This window comes from Labrus mixtus, chromosome 20 (assembly GCF_963584025.1).
Source record: "Labrus mixtus chromosome 20, fLabMix1.1, whole genome shotgun sequence".
Taxonomy (NCBI): Eukaryota; Metazoa; Chordata; class Actinopteri; order Labriformes; family Labridae; genus Labrus; species Labrus mixtus.
This window is the reverse complement of record NC_083631.1, coordinates 5,653,921-5,662,874: the sequence shown is the minus strand read 5'-3', so window position 1 is coordinate 5,662,874 and position 8,954 is coordinate 5,653,921.

Genomic DNA, 8,954 nt, shown 5'->3' with positions numbered 1-8,954 from the left:
CCCTAATTCAAACAAGCTGGACTATCAAGTGTCCGAGTAATGCACTTTTACAAAGGATGCTTGAGATGGCAGGGGTGAGGAGGACGCATTTGTCGATTTGAAGGAGTCTTCAAAATGGGACAGTCTTCAACATGCTGCTGTGATATCAATGTCCTTCAAATGTGCCCTCCTAAGGATGCAGTTCCTGAAATGGAACAGACGCCATATGTCAGCCCTGTGATTGACTGGTTACTTGCCCAGGGTACCCCACCTTTCATCCCATGAAAACTGGGTTTGACTCAAACTCCCTGCAACCCCGAGTGGCAGTAGACGATGTATAATGGATGGATGGAGCAACCCTCAAGTGGCCTAATTGAGGAACTGCAGATTTTGGGTCTTATCTGATTGCTTCATTTTGCACATGTTGTGACTACCACTTAGAGGCTCAAACTTGAATCCAACAATTATCTTTCTTAATATTGTTTTGTGGAAGATAATCCAGATAGACTAAACACTTTGAGAAATCCTACACTCATTCTCTTTATTTTTACACTTTGTAAAGTAGTTCATCTTTCACCCCAAATGAATCCTATCAGACAAATCTGCACATTAGACCACAGTCAGTTGTCATGCCCTGGATATTACTGCTTACACATATCTGATCAAGTGTTAAAAAAACACATTATTCATCAACCCATGAGGCATACTGAAGAGCTGTTAAGCCTTTTCATACTGAGCTCCCCATGGTCGCCCATGTGTTTGGTTTGTTGTTGTAACAGTAGGAGCTAGAGGAGAGGCTGCAGGCGCTAGTCTCACGGCCCACAGACCGAGCCCTCTGACCGGTGTTTATTTCTGCCGGGCCCAAACGTTTATTTTCACGAGGGTATTAGTGTCTATTTTGATGTGCCTCTTGTGTTATTTTAGATGAGTCATTGGGGAGTGTGTGGGTACATGTGAGAACAGTCTGTGCCTGTGCAAGGGTAAAGAGATGCGTGCACGACGGAGAGGATCGTTTGTGTGTATTTATGTGTATTTGCCAGAATACACACTCTCAATTGATAATAGGCTTCTGTGTCCTGTTGAGCAAAGAAGCTGGTTTGTTTATCTGTGGTCAACAAGGCTACCAAGAATTGAGAATCGATGAAGAAGGAAAGATTCTTGTTGGATGGGGTGAATTACAGGGGAGATGAGCGATCTTGTTTTCTGTCCTGAAATGCCCTTTGTGTGCATAAAGCTGAAAATGACTTTCACAAGTACCACCTACCACGGATCTCTCTGCGGCCTGCAATGTTTTCTGCGGGTTGCAGCTCATCAGCACTACTGGGTTTCAGGACAGCCATCTTCGAATCCCAGTTAAGAATGAAATGACAAGTAATGGCAGATATCTCCTATTTTCTTCTTCTTCAGCTATAAGTTTCTTAAGCTTGTTTATTTGATCCCCCTCCCTTCTTGTGTTTCTCAAGGTCTGAATTAAGGTTAAATTACAAAACTGTTTCACGGACTCAGTTGTTGAAAAGTCCAAACTCGTAAGAAAACCTCAAATTGTTTTTACCAAATTTAAGTGATCTTCAGAGAGTCCGGTTGTTGTAATTATGAACTTTAGCCTGAGCAAGGCAACTCGCTTCTAAGCTAGGCTAATCATTTCATTTTTCAACCCAACTCAAATGAATTTCTACTTTATTTGTCCCTGAAGGACGGTTGGTTTAAATGCATTAACAGGACAGAAAAAGTAAAAAGAGGTAGTGAGGTAAAATGTAAGCTGTAACTCCTAATTTAACACACAGGTATACGTTTGGTATTGATATTCTCATCTGATGCTAATGCTAAATTCAGCAGGTATAACTGAGGATGATGGGTGTATGATTAGCTTCTCAGACTATACTATTGCTACCTTGGTTTTATCATATAAATGTAGATTTGTCCAGCCTCTTCTTATGTCACTGATTACATCCTCTTTCTCCTTTTTACTTCCTTCTTAGGCCCTCAGCATCCACACTCTGTGGCTGATTGTAGACTTGTGCCTGCTGAGATTGCAGTAGCATCCCTCCAACCATTGTGAGAGGTAGCTTACAATAGAGTTGCCAGTGTTTTATGGAGGCAGTCTAGAATGATGGTTCTTGTTGAGGACGCCTGGAGGACGTTGCAGTCATTGTGATAATAAAAGAGGTGACTGTAATCCTTTTTGTCCTCTCCTTGTCTTTCTGTCTTGCCATAATAAAACATGTGCACATGCATCATATTTCACTCTTAATTATTCCTGATAGTTCAGATTCTATTTCTTCAGTTAACTTAGACATACTTTTACCCCCCCCCAGCCATCAGGTGCACGAGGACAGCTGCTCGGCTGATTGGGCACTGGAGTGGTGGATTGAGAGGTAACTGCCAAATATTGATTTTCTGCAATCCTCTAACCTTTACAAAAGCGGGCATGGAGTAAAAGCTGTTCATTCATGTAACAATATCATCTGTGCTGCTGTTCAGCCATATCTTGTTTTTTTGTATCAGGCTGATACAAACAGGAGAGTATCCTGACTAAATATTATGCTGCATGCTAGAAGGAAGCTGGAATAATACATTGTGGATAAATGAGGTTATCCTTGTTGCTTTTGGAGACAAAGTAACATTAGTTCTGTCATTATCTTTTCATACAGCTATCCGAGAACAGGTTTGTTCACCTGTTGGACCAGTCTGAACCTCTTCCTGACAAAACAATAAGTCGATGGAGCTTTACCATCCCTCTGCTCTTTTTCTTTTTTATCTGTCCTTGAAGCAGCAGCAGCGTCATCATCTTTGTCCCAAGCTTCCAATTTCCTCCTCTAAGGCAGTGGTTCTCAAACTTTTTAGACTGCGTACCACCTCCGAAAATATTTGTCTCTCCAAGTACCACCATTATGGTAGACGTTAAAATACACTGTAGGCCTATTTCTACACACATTTTACGCAGGAGGTTATTTATTATTGACTGTTGGCAGCCACACTGTAGGCCTACTAAGGGCTAGAGCTAGAACTGACACTTAAACTCCACACAATACTGACATTTGCCCAAATCAAAAAAAAGTGCAGCACAATAAAAACGACAACTTTATACCAGCAACCTGTTTGAAAATATTTAGTCTCCAGTGTTTCCCACACAAAGACGATACCTGGGCCCAAGTATATTTCCGACCTGTTCTTATTTAATTTTTCATTTATTCATAAAATTGCTGCGTGCGCGAGAGAGAGAGAGAGAGAGAGAGAGAGAGAGAGAGAGAGAGAGCGGGGGAGAGTGCAGGCGCGCGCTCCACAGCCTCTGTATTATAAGTCTCTGCGTTCAACACAGCAAAACTGCCTTTTAAAAAAAAAAATCCCTCTTGACTCCTGAGGAGTGTTAACACTAGAACCACCAAGACCGTGTGACGGACGGTTTGGGTTTTTATAATACAAATAACTCTTTTTTAATAAACAACTACGAGCCTCTCATCCAATGACTTTTCTTAAATATGTGTCCTGTATGTTTTCTGAAGCCTACGTGTAACTAAAATAAAACACACAAGATTTCTGAGCATTTATACCTCTGAGCGCCTTCATATTGACGGCAGTTGAAAATGATACATTTCCCTGGATTGTTTTCGCGCTTCGTTTTAATTGGCTCCGTTATGTACAGCTGCTTGCTGCCGATTGTACTGAACTCCAATAAATAACAGAATATCTGTTAATGTAGACCTACAGCTGCTTGCTGTTGTTTCAGTACTGAAATAAAAACGGAATATCGAGCGGACCACGTACCACCGGTGGTACGCGTACCATAGTTTGAGAACCACTGCTCTAATGAGTTACGGGCTTGTCTGTCACTTTCTCAGTCGATTTATTCTTTATCTCTCCGAGCGAGACAGGAAGCAAGCGAGCTTTACGCTCTGGCCACATCAGCTGATAGCTTCCAAAAAGTCATCAGCTTTTAGCATTATTTCTTTTTACTTCATTTGTCACAAGAGCTAAACTTAATCTGTTGTATTGTGTTTTCCATGGAGCTGTGGTTGCTTTTTGCAATAAAAAAACACTCCATGGACGAGAAGCACAACATCAGGGTGTACATCTTTGACCTACAGGATTCATTTTCACCACTTTCAACCACGTTTTTTCTGTAATCTTCTACAGGTGTGGACATTTTATTCAGACTGCAAAACTAAACAAATGAGAAATAAGGTCTAGTTAGTTCAAATCATTTTGATACTTGTTATACCTTCAAACTAGCATTGCACTCCAATAAAATGATAGATAGTTTAAAAACATTCCTTTTTTATTCTGTGCATTCTTCTTTCTTAAAATGTATGCCTACATTAACCAGATTGCAACACTGCCACTCACACGTTGGTAAAAATGTAGGTGTTAAGTTAATAGAGGATAATGTTGCCTCATCTCACACAGAAGTTCAATTCTTGCACATGAAGATGTTTTTTTCCAAACTTGCATTCTTCAGACCCAGCCGACACTGACTCGAGTGACATCACTTGAGTCAATTCAAATAACTGAAGCCTCAACTATTTTTATACACTCTTCTCTCCCATGACCCGAAAAAAGACGTAGCTTTGTATAATTAATTGAGTTCACATTTAGTATCACTTTTAATTCTGTGAGGAACTGAATTGAGTCACTGTCATGTAAATCTAGAGCTCTGGCTGTAAAGATGATGCTGTTATTGAGAATGGTTTCAGTGTGTTTCAGAATAGCTGTAAAGATTGGCTTCATGCCAACGGTCGAGCGTTTGTCTGGTGGCTGATTATAATTTCTTTCCCTGTTTAAGGCCGACTGAAGGTCATCAGGGGAGCACTTCCTTTTCTGTTCGTCCTCTTTCCTCTGCTGTCTCATTTCTGCAGCGTGAACAGCTCGCTGCACTTTTTATGTTCTCAATTCATTAAATGTGCAGGCCTAGGTCAGGTAAGGGAGAAAATCACCAACCTCTTTTTAAAGAGTTGAATTAACTTAACATCAATGACTCGATTGATCAAGTCACAGTACCTCCCATTCACTTTCTCTTTTGGGAGATTAATTGTAAAACCTGACATTTTTATCTTCTGCAAGTTATAACCCCCCTTTTTGTCTGATTGAACTGGCCTCTGTTCACACACTTCTCCTCTGTGTTTTTAGCTGTGTGTGTGTGTGTGTGTGTGTGTGTGTGTGTGTGTGTGTGTGTGTGTGTGTGTGTGTGTGTGCGTGTGCGCGCGTGTGTGCGTGTGCGCGTGTGTGTGTGTGTGTGTGTGTGTGTGTGTGTTTGAGCAGGATGTAGCAGAGCACAGGGAACAGTTAATGAGCTGAGTAAATGTAGATAAACTTCATGACTCCCACAGTTTTTACCACATCGGCCTCTAGTATCCGGATGCTAATTGTAGCGACTTTAAAAAGCTAACGCTTGCTAACTTGGTGTTGTATTTTTAGCCTTGCTTTTGGCATTACCATTAGCCTATTAGTCCATCATATTGGCTCAGACTGAAATGTCTCAACAGTTATTTGATGTATTGCCTTGAAAACTGGAGACAGTCATGGTCCCCAGAGGACGAAGATGAAGTAAATTTTCTTTGAGCCTTATCGACTCAAGTGTCTTAGTGACGTCAACCACTGCTTTCTGAGGCCCACCGATGGCAGTCTCCTTATTGGAAATGCTGTCTCAAGCTTATTTTCTGAACCTAACAGACAAAGAGGTGGAGCTGAGGCGGGCTCTAAGTCTTCTGGCAAACTGCTACAATGTGCCTAATGGACTTTTGGAGCCAGCCTCAAGTGGACACTTTGGGAACTGCATTGTTTTGCACTTCTACATTGGCTTCATTTTTCAAAACCACAGATTGCTGCTTGATCTGAGCATATCTCAAGTGTCCATCAAGCAGCCGAAACTCCATCTTGCTCTCTGATGAGTAAAAAGGAATCCTCTGTCCTGCCTGTCATCTCCTCTCACATAACTTTCTTTCTCTAAGTTTCCCACTTTATCACACAAGTAATTTTGTGGAAGTTTCACATAAAGACAGGCTAATTGATTTAATTCAAAATCCCCCTCAGTGCATTAACTACTCAGGCTGAATCTTTTTCAGGAGTGTGACCTCAGAGCTCCCGCTTCTTAAAATGAGCATGAAATGAGATGACTAATCCACTTCGATTACTCATTTCCACAAAAAACTGTGATCTGTGATTTTTAGAATAGAATTTAACTGAAGGATGTGAAAAGCAGGAATATTAGATAATTGCTCTATTTTGTTACAGGACACTTTCACAAGTATGTTATTCCGTGTTGATTGACTTATACGGCATGAATCATGGGATGTTAAACCATGGTGTAATGTAAGTCCCTTTTTCTGCAGTTTTTGGTGTTTATTAAGCTTCCACATATACATTTTTTAGTTTCACTTGGTTTCTCTTTGTCAGTAACTTTTTCTGTGTATTTTATGGTGTATCTCTCTTTCTCACACGTTGTGTTTCAGCATGACATTGTGTAAAAAAGGACAGAAAACTTGCAGACACCAAGCCCTGTCATCAAGACTGTGTGCAGATTTGCATGCAAAGTGTTTTGTGTGTTTGTGTGTTTGTGTGTTTGTGTGTGTGTGTGTGTGTGTGTGTGTGTGTGTGTGTGTGTGTGTGTGTGTGTGTGTGTGTGTGTGTGTGGGTGTTTTAATGCTTTTCACAGCTCTTCATTGCACTCTTGTCTCTCGCTGTATTTCCTCAAGAGCTCCTTCAATTGCTCTCAGCTGTCAGAGTCCTCCTTTACACTCTTAATTCATCACTTTGACTATTTTCAACTCCTCCTTCATGAACCCTCACTGCAAGTTAATGTAATAACATCCTGGTCATATCAATGTAATCCTGTGTCTGTCTTTTTAAAGGATTTTACATTGTCATATTGATTTTTTTCTAATATAATGGCTATAGAATAGATATACCTTATTGTCATTGCAGTGCACAAGTACTGAACATCAAAATGTAATGACTATCCTTACAGTAGGGTTGTCATGATACATCTTTTTACAGTCTCATAATTTCACAAATTTCTTTTTTTTTTTAATGCAATTTAGAATTTTGATGAACTCTTTCCTCTCCTACGTACCTGTGGTTTGAAATAAATGGAGTCTTTGGTCCTTTTTGATACTAAGGATCATTGAAATAACAGCGAATGGGGCGCTGTATAGCCCAGCGGTTATGTCGCCGGCCCCATGTACAGAGACTGCAGTCCTCGTCGAAGTGTGTAAATTGTGTGTGTGTAAAAACTTCTGGTGCAGATGGTATAAAAATAAATAAAGATACATTCATTAATGATAACTATATTAAAATGAAAACACAATATTGCTCATATTCCACTTTGTTACTTGCACAAACATAATGTGAGTATAATATATTCATATAGGTAGAATTCAATAAGTCAACATCGGCCTTGTAATCTTTGATTCATGCAGAAAATGTTTGTTGAAGCAGTAATTTGTGTATCTCTTTGTCCAAATATTCATCCAAATAGTTCAGAAACATGTTCAACCTGAGCATGAGAAGCCTCTCCTCCCTCCTCAGATCAACTGATCCGTGTTAAACTGACTGAAATCATGATGACAGTCCGACCTGGAAATAGAGACAACATTACCATCTTTGACCTTTAAGGTAATCTGCAGAGTTTAAAGGCTTGTGGTGCGTTCAAATGCTGCTATCTGGCTCCCCCTGGTGCCTGTTACTAAATCTGTTTTTCTTCCTCTTCTTGTTTCTCTTACACTGGAGTCATCTTTTACACTGGTTGGTGTCAATTCAGACTTTTACAGTAATTCAGTATGTTTGGGGATGGATTTGAAAGTCACAAGTGTGGTGTGTTTTATGCTTTTATTTCTGCAGTACCCTAACCCTACCCGGACACGGGAAACCTCACCCGGCCCGGACACAGAAAGGATTGACAGATTGATAGCTCTTTTCTCTCAATAGGCAGATTTGTAGCATTGATGCAAATTCTCAGGATGTTTTCCAAAGTGGGAAAAACGTGTATTTGAGATATATTAATATCCTTTAAAGTATGATACAGATACACAACAGATAAGTGGCTTTAAATATGGTAAATGTGTAAAATATTACATTTTTTCATCACATACTTTTAAGTGCACTCTGATCACACTTAATATAATGTAATATATCAAATATGTTTATTTTATCATTTACTTTAATGTGTTGTTAAAAAACATAAAAGTAAAAAAAATCAGTAAATTATTTATTTTACTGTATTATTTTTTATAAAACATTTACTGTACATAACTTTAACACCTTTATAAAACATTAAGACGTCTTTTGACTGCTCAGTTGACAACTCAAACTACCTCACTCCGCATCTTCCAGTATCATGTCACCTCACAGGTTACACATGGCAGCACAAATTCTTAGAACTTCGTTCATTTTTGGTGCAAGATTGATTGGCACGACCTGTGAAATGATTCTAAAGTACTTGAGCCTACATATAATGTGCTCCACATGACATAAGCAATCCTTCTGGTGCAGGGGGTTGCTTCTTCAGAGAGCTGACCGAACAGCAACATAAACTGTACATGAATCGACTTAGACCCATTCATGCATAAAATATACGTGTGCAGGAGTGTATAGGAGTGTATAGGAGTGTGTATGAGTGTGTATGAGTGTGTATGAGTGTGTAGGATTTGCTTGCAACTTTTGATAATTTAAAAACAATACATTTGCCACTATTGTTTAATGTTTTAACAGAATCCTGTTAAAGTCCCAGGTTTAAAAAAAGGTTGATTCAGTGGGTGGAGTAACAACAGTGTTATTTGGTGAATTGTTTAATCTCTGAAATCATTCTTTAAATACAATTTAAAGAAGAGCGTCTGCTTGCAGTAAGAACCCTCCAGCCCCTAATTATGCATTACTCATGTCATTCATCAAATCAAAATGGGTGTACAGGTTTGGATGAGCCATTCAGACCAAAATCGTTTTTTTGGGCTGTAATTGTTTATTTCTGCTGTCAAAACAGTGAT